The sequence below is a fragment of the Pseudophryne corroboree genome, chromosome 7 (genome assembly GCF_028390025.1).
Source record: "Pseudophryne corroboree isolate aPseCor3 chromosome 7, aPseCor3.hap2, whole genome shotgun sequence".
NCBI classification, from domain to species: Eukaryota; Metazoa; Chordata; class Amphibia; order Anura; family Myobatrachidae; genus Pseudophryne; species Pseudophryne corroboree.
In genome coordinates this window covers 320,528,492-320,541,623 of record NC_086450.1, presented here as the reverse complement: position 1 = coordinate 320,541,623, position 13,132 = coordinate 320,528,492, and the positions used below count along the sequence as shown (strand labels likewise).

Here is a 13,132-nt window from a genome sequence, read left to right as displayed (position 1 = left end):
CAGGACAGCACCCCTGTACAGCACCCCTAACAGCACAGGACAGCACCCCAGAACAGGACCTCAGGACAGCACCCCTAACAGGACAACAGAACAGCACCCCTAAACAACACACAAACAGTCACCCAACCTGATGCCACCACCCACAGAGAGACAGATGTCGGTCTCCCTCACTCTCTAATGCTGGAGTGAAGATAGTGCCGATGGCCGGCGTCTTATGTATTGGATCCAAAACCCGTGAGATGTGACAGAAGGATGATGTCTTTTTGCCTTGATCTGAGATCCGAGTCTGGGGGGAAAAACCTGAGCCTGACACGGATCCCGGTTTGGATCGTGAAATTCAGAGGGGTTTGGATCTCTGAGATCTGAACCCGATCATTCCTAGTGATAACGCACCAGTGAATTAGCTCTTAACTGTCATTTTTCAAACCCGTAATGATTGCCGGGTGCGTTATCATCTTTCATTTATCACTTCTTTATCACTGCTTTATCACTTTCCAGGCTTAATACATCTGCCGTTAGCTGTAATGCTACATCAATCTGTATTCTAATGTCTCGGGATTAAAATTTGATGTGTCATAATTCAATATAAATAAAAAAAAGGAAAAAAATGCAAAAGTTTTGACTTACTGTAGCATTGATGGTTGTCACGATTCTTGCTTTATCCTCACTGCCGAACCCTATGTCAAAAACATATTACTTTAAATTTAAGTGGATTCAGAAAAACTTGTATTGCAATTGTACTACTGTACACAGTTAATTTGTTTTCATACCATATTGTAATAATATAATAGCACTTACAAATATACTAGAATTTAATAAAGTATCATGGTGGGTTTTGACCAGTAGGTGGTGCTCTATAGCCTCTTATCGAATATATGTCCACATAAGTAAGCCTGTAATAAAGTGAACAGTTATCTTTTTTGGGGGACAGATTTTTCAATGCCTGCATAAAGCCCCTATAACAATTTCTTATTGCTGCATAATAATAAAAAATTGATTATCAGGGCAATGTATAAAAACGTTAACAAAATTTCTGATAGGATCCTGTCCCTGCTAAGTGTAAAAAATAATGTGGTCATTTTATGTACAGATCCAAACAGTGATTTTCATGTGCTTCTGCCTAGCGGCACATGTAAAAGTCCCCATTACCAGAAAAGGATGCTAAGATATTGCTGCCTACAGGCTGTTATGGCTTATACCATCAAAAGATGGAATTAGCTATCGGGAGGCAAATTTAATGAACTTGGCTAGATCCCAATGCCCATACACCTCTATTAGGTGCGATCAAAAACCATGCACCTTTGTCATTTACAGAAATAACTAAATACAAAACAATAGGGAAACAGAAAGTATAATACAGAATTTGAATATATATATACATATATATATATATATATAGAGAGAGAGAGAGAGAGAGAGAGAGAGAGAGGGGGAGGGGAATGGGATCTGAGGGTGCTAATGAATTTTCCTACTAAAAGTCAGGTTTATCACCTAATGCATATTACAGCATACATTGGTCCTTAGAGTAACAATTGTAACAAAAAATTTGACAGGTTCCAGATCATATAAAAACTGTACGAAGAAAAGGAAACTACATACAAATACAGCAAGTACATAAAATCATCTATTCTCACTAATACATTTAAACATTCTCAAGATTGTCCCAAACTGTGTCCACTTGTGACTAGCTCTAGGCCTCTGAATAAAATGATACAGATAGGGTGGACAATCCCTGGATCGGGATCGGCGCGATCCCGGCCTAAAATTGGCCGGGATTCAATCCCGGGATTGGAGCTTCCAATCTCGGGGATTTCGGGAAAGGCAGCAACCTAATTTTGGATATGTCGGGCAGCGTTGAGCGTCCTCAGGACACTCAGATGCTGCCCGGCTCCCCCTGCTTTCAGGACCTTTGACTTCATGCAGGACCTCACCGCCGCACTGCACGCCCAGCTGCCAGAACGCGATGGAAGTGTGGAAGTGTACCTCCCGCCCGGTCAGATTGCTGTGAGTTATTGGCCTGGGCAGGGCGGGGGAGGGGGACAACACTTTGAAATGCAGCCAATTCTGGGTATTCCGGGAATCCCGGGATTGAACATTTTTAATCCCGATTCTCAGGATTGAAAAAAATAGCCCAGGATTGGCCATCCTAGATACAGATGTTCATAAAGTACCCAACACGTTTCATCAGTATGACTTCTTCAGTAGTAAATCTAGGTGATAAACATAACACTTACTGACACATAGTAGGCAGTGCCTCAAACAGTAACTTTAGGTAAACAGTATCACAAAAAAGGACATCATAGGTGGTAGATTGTAGATGTTTAGAACCAGAAACAAGTTTACTCTATGGAGTTATCACAAACTGGTTTACAAGGAGTTTCAAAGTAGAAAATATCTAAAACTAAATCTAGTGGTAATTACTATTTTCACCAAATCAAGTTCTGGTAACATACAGGAATGAATCAGAAGAAACGAACAGGTGGTTGTAATCTAGATACATATGCATATATTGTAGTATAAAAGTATGAGTAAAAGTGGGATGAGACCCCCCTCCAGAGTGGATAGCCTAATCTGAAGTTCAAGTGTAGATAAGGGACCGGATAAAATCAATCCTAAAATAATTGAAAAATAAATCAGATATAAATAATATATAAACAAAAACTGCTGAAAGCGCCTCGTAATAAATTGTTCTATATAAAAAAAAAATTCCCCCATTTCAATGCGCTGCTGTGTAGGCACTGTGTATTTGCCTAATTGAAGGAAACTAGATTGAAAAAAGAACTCAGCTGCGCAATGAAATTGGAAACATGAACAAAAGCTGATGTATGCTGAGATAAATTATAAAGAAAATTTAATATGACAATAAAAGAAATTTCATACAATAAAACATATAGTCTGGACTTAAACCTTATAAGGAAAATAGTAAAATACCCTGTACTGGATATCAGATAAAACAAGCACTTGTGATGTGAGCGGTAACAATATGCAACATTTGTATCCAACAAGTAGAAACAGTATTGTATCCTGGATATGAATGAATTGTTAGAATGTGGAGTAATTCATAAGTTTTAAACTGATAACTGCAGTCCCATGAATGTATTAATGGAGCTCCGGTATGTAGAAATGCTCCGATGTCAGTTAAAGTCAAAATTACCTCTCCCGTGGGCTGGTTTCTAACCGAGCGTCCTCGGTTAGATTATCCTGCGTTGCCCACCACGTAGCTGTCACTGGGAGGAAGAGTGCAAAGCTTGCACCGGGTGGAGTCCTACATGGAGACGCTGCCGGACTCCGCCCGGTGCAAGCTTTGCACTCTCCCTCCTAGTGACAGCTACGTGGTGGGCAACGCAGGATCATCTAACCGAGGACGCTCGGTTAGAAACCAGCTCACGGGAGAGGTAATTTTGACTTTATCTGACATTGGAGCATTTCTACATACTGGAGCTCCATTAATACATTCATGGGACTGCAGTTACCAGTTTAAAATATGAATGACTTCACATTCTAACAATTCATTCATATCCAGGATACAATACTGTTTCTACTTGTTGGATACAAATGTTGCATATTGTTACCGCTCACATCACAAGTGCTTGTTTTATCTGATATCCAGTACAGGGTATTTTACTATTTTCCTTATAAGGTTTAAGTCCAGACTATATGTTTTATTGTATGAAATTTCTTTTATTGTCATATTAAATTTTCTTTATAATTTATCTCAGCATACGTCAGCTTTTGTTCATGTTTCCAATTTCATTGCGCAGCTGAGTTCTTTTTTCATAAATAATATATAAATAGAGGAAATCAAGGCTTAGCCCTGATTAAGAGCCATGTGAGTATGTAGACCAGATACATACCAGTGTTCCCATATGTTTAAACATATAAATAATTAGATGAATCCACTTTTGATGATACACAAAGTAGTGATACAGTGTCCTAAAGGTGCAAAGAGAGGAGTAGTTATTACACTATATGAAGTATTAATTAAAATACAAGCTAATAATAAAAAGGACACATTATCGAGGACTAGTATTGTTAAGGTACAAAAGTACAAAAAAGTAACTCAGGACATTCCCATATAGACATAAAAATAAATACGGAATGATGTTAAATTCACAGTCTACAGGTGGAGTCATATCTCCTTAGTAGTGTACAAAAGGTGTTTAAACGTATACCTTAGTCCAGAAAAAAATTATAAATACAGGTTTTAAACATTAGCTATTAGAATACAAACAATAAATGCTTTCAAATATACCAGAGTGGGACTTCCGGTTCCGGCGGCGCATGGAGTAGCAGCGCTCCTCTCAAGCTCCGGTGCCCGCCGCTTCAATACCCGGCGTATTGCCTCCTTAGGCAACCCCACCGCAACCAATTACCCCTCAAGCCTCTTTGGGGTCCCCCCTCCTCTATATGGAGAGGTACCTGGCCGGCAGCATGCCTCAGAAGCAGCAGAAATCGGGAAGGGGAGGGGACAGAAATGCCACATCCAAGATGGCCACCGCAGCTGCTCCTAATCCTGGACCTCCAGACACTGCTCATTCCGTGGAACTACAGGTACAAAAACAACCTCGCAAGGTTCCAGCTATAGACACAGCACCAAGTGCCACACTAAACCCTGCCTTATCCTATGCTGATATTATGCGGGCTGTTAAGGAGACAGTGCAACTTTTACTGCAGGAGCAAGCTCAATCACAGGCAGCTGCATTACAGCAAGCAGTGCTAGATATAAAAAGCCAATATAAGCAACTTACTAAGAGACTGGCACATGTGGAACAAACTGCAGGCTCTAATTTTCAGGATGTAGCTGATTTAAAAGACACTGTGGCCGGTCTGCAGAAATATGATACGCAGGTTTGGGCGAAGCTAGATGATTTGGAGAATCGCTCGCACAGCTGTATTCTACGCCTCATCGGCTTACCAGAGTCCATCCGCGGCCCTGAGTTGTACAAGTTCTTGCGTCACACGTTGCCTGAACTCTTGGATGTACAGGAAGGGTGTGCAGACTTAGTCGTAGAACGTGCTCATAGAACCGGCCCTTCCAGGCCCTCGGGCTCCAGTTCCAGACCACGTGCGGTCCTGTTTAAGTGCCTTAACTTCCTCCATAAGGAAGCACTGTGGTCGGCATCTCGTCGCCTTAGGGATATCTCGTGGGACGGGAATAAACTGCTACTGTTCCAGGACTACTCTCCGGAATTAACATGGCTGCGGAAAGCTTTTAAACCCATATGTTCATCACTGGTATCGGCCGGTCGTAAATTTGCGCTGTTGTACCCTGCACGCTTACGAATCTTTGATGGAAACTCCTTTAAAGATTTCTCCACACCTGCGGATGCTGAGAGTTTCCTATCGGAGGGAAATGACAGGATGGAAGAAGAAGGGAACTAATCTACATATATTCAGCTGTCATGCCCTGAATGCCTGTCGACTTAGGCCTTTGAACTGCATGTCCGGATTCTTATCCTGATGCTAGACTTGTGGCCCGGAATGTACCTTTTCACCCAGTTGATGCCAAGCCTGCATTTAATACTAGTTGATGGTGAAACTGATGGTTCTTATAACGGGGCCTCCATCTCTTCCTTCCTCCCCCCCCTCCCCCTCCCCTCCCTCCCCTCCTGTTGCGAGCTCGAGATCATATCTATGCCCCCCATGTTTTAATTTTCTAGTTCTTAAATTGGTTGTGGTATTGATTTTATACCTCTTATTTGATAAGTGGTTGAGGCTAGGAGCCCTAATACTCTCTGCTTTATCAACCTAAATTGTTCACACTGTGAAGTCCTTATTGGATATATATGATAGAGACACATGTTTGGTGTTTCTGTCATGTTGTTTGTTGTTTTTCTTGTTGTCTTATGTCTTCCCCTCCCTCCCCTCCTAATGTGTCCTTGGGTTTGGATATTAGGTTACTGTTCCTACTGGGTGTACATTACTACTACTACTTGGTTTCCTTCTGGGAGCCTGATGGCAGGCCCTCTCTCCATTGGAGGGAAACACATACCATTAGATTTGTAGTTTAATGTCTAGTTTCAAGGTGGCTACGTGGAATGTTGGGGGTATCCACTCCCCTATAAAGAGGAAGAAAATACTCTTGTATCTTAATAAACTGCGTTTAGATCTGGTTTTCTTGCAGGAGACTCACCTCCTCTCCCCAGAAGCTCAGAAATTAGGCACGTTCGGCTGGCGTGTTGTGGCTGATGCTCCCTACTCTTCGAAGGCCAGAGGAGTCCTCGTCCTGGCTAAGCGCTCCTTGGGACTGGAGGTGGTCTCTTCTGTGGTGGACCCGGCAGACAGGTATCTTATTTTAGAAGTGACCATTTGGGATGCTAAATATGTGCTGTGTACGGTTTATGCTCCAAATCAGTATTCAAAAGCCTTTTTCCGTTCTCTGCTTACTGCCTTATATCCTTATTCCACCTCACCCCTGATTATAGGGGGTGATTTTAATGTTATTGCTTCAAGGTACATGGATGTTCAGTCCTCCACCTCTGCCCATAATCCCCCTAAATTTGGTATTCCTTATATGGAGCAACAGCTCCAGGTAACAGATATTTGGAGATTTTTACACCCCACGGATAGGGAGTACACCTGCCTCTCCGCTCCCCATCATTCCCTATCCAGGATTGATTATTTGATGGTCTCTGACTCCCTGGTTCTACATGCCCTTGATTCTTCTATTGAACCAATGGCGTTGTCGGACCACTCTGTTGTTTGGGCTTCCATGTCCACTAAGGTAGATGTAGGTTCCTTTAAGAGCTGGCGTTTTCCCATGGATTTCTCCTCCTCTATAGAATTTCGTAAGGACCTGGAATCATTTGGGATAATTATTCCGCCACTAATGCCCAAATGGCGCGAGACGATCCTTTGGTTTTCTGGCAGGCCTCTAAAGCGGTCATTAGGGGACGTCTCATTGAATATGTCTCCCGAAGGAAAAAGACATTCGCTTCTAATTTTAAGAACTCACAACTGAGACTGACTGAGGCCTATCAGAGATTCAAACAGAACCCCTCCCCCGCTATAAAGAATCAATATTTGGATGCTAAAGTGGCTTTTAACGCAGTTCTGCAGGCGTTGGGGGATAAACACACGTTTCATAAGAACCATAGATTTTACCGTTTTGGTAACAAGACAGGCAAATTGTTATCGCACTTATTGAAAGGGTCTACTTCTAATTCTCTCATTCATCCACTTAAACAACCAGATGGAGCTCTGGCTTCCAAATCTAAAGACATAGCGAAGGTCCTATCTGATTTTTACACTACTGTTTATGAAACCTCCACTGTTAATGAGAATGCTAAACAGTAATTCTGGGATTCTATTTCTCCGCCTCGGGTGGATTCTTCTTTGACAGAACGTCTTTGCTCACTCATAACAGAGTCTGAGGTTGAGAAGGCTATTAAACACCTGAAGCCCTTAAAATCCCCGGGGCCGGATGGCTTCTCTGGGGAATATTATCGACTGCTTTCTACAAAATTGATCCCCCCCCCCTTATTTCCCTTTTTAATGTCATCCTAATATCTATAAAATACCCTCACATTTTAATTATGCCTTTATACGTCTCTTACCTAAACCAGGCAAAGATTTACAACTCCCTGGGTCCTATAGACCGATTTCGCTCTTAAATGTAGACTATAAATTGTTTACTAAGATTCTAGCAGACAGACTGAAACCCCTCCTCCCTTCTGTAGTCCACCCCGACCAAACGGGATTTATCTCTGGGAGACATTCCACTAGCAATATTCATAAGATACTGGCTGCGGCGCACTGGTTGGGCCACACAGGGAATGTGGATCCACATTTTCTCTTCTCGTTGGATGCCAAAAAGGCCTTTGATCTGGTGAGCTGTGATCATTTATATACCACTCTAGCGAATTTTGGGTTCCCGTCGGGCCTAGCCAGTGTGCTGCGGGCTTTATACTCCAATTCTAGTTCTCGTATCCTATGTAATGGATTTCTCTCGGATCCAGTACGGTTGGGAAGGGGCACCAGGCAAGGTTGCCCATTATCGCCCCTATTATTTGCGCTGGCTGTAGAACCTCTAGGTCTGGCGTAGCGAGGGCTCCCTTCATTCTCAGGTATTTCAATTTTTGACCAGGAACTAAAAATAAGCTTATTTGCAGATGATATGTTACTCTTTATTTCCCGCCCTGAAGTCTCCATCCCAACCATAGTGGAAAAAATTCGAGAATTCGGTCTCTTTGCTGGATATAAGGTGAATTCCTTAAAATCTGAATTACTCCCTTTAACTCAGACAGCATTTAATATGTCCTCCCTCCCTCTCCTCTCCCAATTTACTGTTAACAAAACCAAGTTGAAGTATCTTGGGATTTATTTACCGCCCAATTTATCAGATCTGTACAGGATGAACTTTACACCCATACTACAGGCTATTTCTACCCAGCTCCAATCATGGTCAGCGCTCCCTCTGTCTTTGCTAGGCCGCGCGGCGGTCCTCAAGAGCATTATTTTCCCCAAAATTTCTTATTCGCTCCAGTTATTGCCCCTAAAAATCTCCAGAGCGGATGCTCTTGTTTATGATAAAATGTGCACAAAATTCCTGTGGGCAAACAAAAAAACAAGAATAGCATTAGCTAAACTTAAGTTGCGGAGGGAGGAGGGAGGTCTTGCGATCCTGGATCTGCTTACTTTCTCTAGGGCGGTGGCTTTCAGATATATAAATGACTGGCTTACGGCAAAAACCACATACACGAATTACCACATTGAGCAGGCTTTCATGTCACCGTATGATTTGAAGGCCCTGTTACACACTCCGCTCACCCTGCTCCCCCCACAAGCGAAACGAATCTCTTATTTTGGGACGCTTATATTGCTTGGAAAGTAATAAATAAAGCACTGCACAGGAATTTTGGCCGTTCTGATTTTATTCCTATCTGTGGGAATTAGAGATGAGCGGGTTCGGTTTCTCTGAATCCGAACCCGCCAGAACTTCATGTTTTTTTTCACGGGTCCGAGCGACTCGGATCTTCCCGCCTTGCTCGGTTAACCCGAGCGCGCCCGAACGTCATCATGACGCTGTCGGATTCTCGCGAGGCTCGGATTCTATCGCGAGACTCGGATTCTATATAAGGAGCCGCGCGTCGCCGCCATTTTCACACGTGCATTGAGATTGATAGGGAGAGGACGTGGCTGGCGTCCTCTCCGTTTAGAATTAGAATAGATTAGAGAGACACTTGATTTACTAATTTTGGGGAGCATTAGGAGTACTCAGTAGTGTACAGTGCAGAGTTTTGCTGATAGTGACCAGTGACCACCACTTTTATTTATAATCCGTTCTCTGCCTGAAAAAAGCGATACACAGCACACAGTGACTCAGTCACATACCATATCTGTGTGCACTGCTCAGGCTCAGGCCAGTGTGCTGCATCATCTATATATATTATATATCTGTCTGACTGCTCAGCTCACACAGCTTATAATTGTGGGGGAGACTGGGGAGCACTACTGCAGTGCCAGTTATAGGTTATAGCAGGAGCCAGGAGTACATAATATTATATTAAAATTAAACAGTGCACACTTTTGCTGCAGGAGTGCCACTGCCAGTGTGACTAGTGACCAGTGACCTGACCACCAGTATATAATATTAGTAGTATACTATCTCTTTATCAACCAGTCTATATTAGCAGCAGACACAGTACAGTGCGGTAGTTCACGGCTGTGGCTACCTCTGTGTCGGCACTCGGCAGCCCGTCCATAATTGTATATACCAGTGACCTAACCGTGGTTTTTTTTCCTTTCTTTATACATACATACTAGTTACGAGTATACTATCTCTTTATCAACCAGTCTATATATTAGCAGCAGACACAGTACAGTGCGGTAGTTCACGGCTGTGGCTACCTCTGTGTCGGCACTCGGCAGCCCGTCCATAATTGTATATACCACCTAACAGTGGGTTTTTTTTTCTTTCTTTATACATACATACTAGTTACGAGTATACTATCTCTTTATCAACCAGTCTATATATTAGCAGCAGACACAGTACAGTGCGGTAGTTCACGGCTGTGGCTACCTCTGTGTCGGCACTCGGCAGCCCGTCCATAATTGTATATACCACCTAACCGTGGTTTTTTTTTCTTTCTTTATACATACATACTAGTTACGAGTATACTATCTCTTTATCAACCAGTATATATATTAGCAGCAGACACAGTACAGTGCGGTAGTTCACGGCTGTGGCTACCTCTGTGTTGGCACTCGGCAGCCCGTCCATAATTGTATATACCACCTAACCGTGGTTTTTTTTTCTTTCTTTATACATACATACTAGTTACGAGTATACTATCTCTTTATCAACCAGTCTATATATTAGCAGCAGACACAGTACAGTGCGGTAGTTCACGGCTGTGGCTACCTCTGTGTCGGCACTCGGCAGCCCGTCCATAATTGTATATACCACCTAACCGTGGTTTTTTTTTCTTTCTTTATACATACATACTAGTTACGAGTATACTATCTCTTTATCAACCAGTCTATATATTAGCAGCAGACACAGTACAGTGCGGTAGTTCACGGCTGTGGCTACCTCTGTGTCGGCACTCGGCAGCCCGTCCATAATTGTATATACCACCTAACCGTGGTTTTTTTTTTCTTTCTTTATACATACATACTAGTTACGAGTATACTATCTCTTTATCAACCAGTCTATGGCCCTCATTCCGAGTTGTTCGCTCGGAGTTTTTCATCGCATCGCAGTGAGAATTCTCTTAGTGCGCATGCGCAATGTTCGCACTGCGACTGCGCCAAGTAACTTTACTATGAAGAAAGTAAGTTTACTCACGGCATTTTCATCGCTCCGACGTTCGCATTGTGATTGACAGGAAATGGGTGTTATTGGGCGGATGCACGGCGTTTTAGGGGCGTGTGGCTGGAAACGCTACCGTTTCCGGAAAAAACGCAGGAGTGGCCGGAGAAACGGTGGGAGTGCCTGGGCGAACGCTGGGTGTGTTTATGACGTCAGCCAGGAACGACAAGCACTGAACTGATCGCACAGGCAGAGTAAGTCTGAAGCTACTCAGAAACTGCTATCTCGTTTGTAATCGCAATATTGCGCGTACGTCGGTCGCAATTTTAAGAAGCTAAGATTCACTCCCAGTAGGCGGCGGCTTAGCGTGTGTAACTCTGCTACATTCGCCTTGCGAGCGAACAACTCGGAATGAGGGCCAATATATTAGCAGCAGACACAGTACAGTGCGGTAGTTCACGGCTGTGGCTACCTCTGTGTCGGCACTCGGCAGCCCGTCCATAATTGTATATACCACCTAACCGTGGTTTTTTTTTCTTTCTTTATACATACATACTAGTTACGAGTATACTATCTCTTTATCAACCAGTCTATATATTAGCAGCAGACACAGTACAGTGCGGTAGTTCACGGCTGTGGCTACCTCTGTGTCGGCACTCGGCAGCCCGTCCATAATTGTATATACCACCTAACCGTGGTTTTTTTTTCTTTCTTTATACATACATATTAGTTACGAGTATACTATCTCTTTATCAACCAGTCTATATATTAGCAGCAGACACAGTACAGTGCGGTAGTTCACGGCTGTGGCTACCTCTGTGTCGGCACTCGGCAGCCCGTCCATAATTGTATATACCACCTAACCGTGGTTTTTTTTTCTTTCTTTATACATACATACTAGTTACGAGTATACTATCTCTTTATCAACCAGTCTATATATTAGCAGCAGACACAGTACAGTGCGGTAGTTCACGGCTGTGGCTACCTCTGTGTCGGCACTCGGCAGCCCGTCCATAATTGTATATACCACCTAACCGTGGTTTTTTTTTCTTTCTTTATACATACATACTAGTTACGAGTATACTATCTCTTTATCAACCAGTCTATATATTAGCAGCAGACACAGTACAGTGCGGTAGTTCACGGCTGTGGCTACCTCTGTGTCGGCACTCGGCAGCCCGTCCATAATTGTATATACCACCTAACCGTGGTTTTTTTTTCTTTCTTTATACATACATACTAGTTACGAGTATACTATCTCTTTATCAACCAGTCTATATATTAGCAGCAGACACAGTACAGTGCGGTAGTTCACGGCTGTGGCTACCTCTGTGTCGGCACTCGGCAGCCCGTCCATAATTGTATATACCACCTAACCGTGGTTTTTTTTTCTTTCTTTATACATACATACTAGTTACGAGTATACTATCTCTTTATCAACCAGTCTATATATTAGCAGCAGACACAGTACAGTGCGGTAGTTCACGGCTGTGGCTACCTCTGTGTCGGCACTCGGCAGCCCGTCCATAATTGTATATACCACCTAACCGTGGTTTTTTTTTCTTTCTTTATACATACATACTAGTTACGAGTATACTATCTCTTTATCAACCAGTCTATATATTAACAGCAGACACAGTACAGTGCGGTAGTTCACGGCTGTGGCTACCTCTGTGTCGGCACTCGGCAGCCCGTCCATAATTGTATATACCACCTAACCGTGGTTTTTTTTTCTTTCTTTATACATACATACTAGTTACGAGTATACTATCTCTTTATCAACCAGTCTATATATTAGCAGCAGACACAGTACAGTGCGGTAGTTCACGGCTGTGGCTACCTCTGTGTCGGCACTCGGCAGCCCGTCCATAATTGTATATACCACCTAACCGTGGTTTTTTTTTCTTTCTTTATACATACATACTAGTTACGAGTATACTATCTCTTTATCAACCAGTCTATATATTAGCAGCAGACACAGTACAGTGCGGTAGTTCACGGCTGTGGCTACCTCTGTGTCGGCACTCGGCAGCCCGTCCATAATTGTATACTAGTATCCAATCCATCCATCTCCATTGTTTACCTGAGGTGCCTTTTAGTTGTGCCTATTAAAATATGGAGAACAAAAATGTTGAGGTTCCAAAATTAGGGAAAGATCAAGATCCACTTCCACCTCGTGCTGAAGCTGCTGCCACTAGTCATGGCCGAGACGATGAAATGCCAGCAACGTCGTCTGCCAAGGCCGATGCCCAATGGCATAGTACAGAGCATGTCAAAACCAAAACACCAAATATCAGTAAAAAAAGGACTCCAAAACCTAAAATAAAATTGTCGGAGGAGAAGCGTAAACTTGCCAATATGCCATTTACCACACGGAGT

The 13,132-nt window shown here is 43.0% G+C and overlaps 1 protein-coding gene across 3 annotated transcripts in view; it reads right to left on the bottom strand.

The window, feature by feature from the left end:
• Window positions 1-13,132, bottom strand: part of LOC134943637 (uncharacterized) — a 235,073-nt gene that overhangs the window by 100,798 nt on the left and 121,143 nt on the right. For 2 of the 3 annotated variants that reach the window (XM_063932373.1, XM_063932371.1), the window contains exon 2: window positions 628-677. The gene's annotated coding sequence lies outside the window, so the exon portion shown is untranslated. Of the gene's footprint in view, window positions 1-627; window positions 678-3,854; window positions 3,934-13,132 lie in introns of all 3 variants that reach the window. The other variant, XM_063932372.1, reaches the window with a different exon arrangement.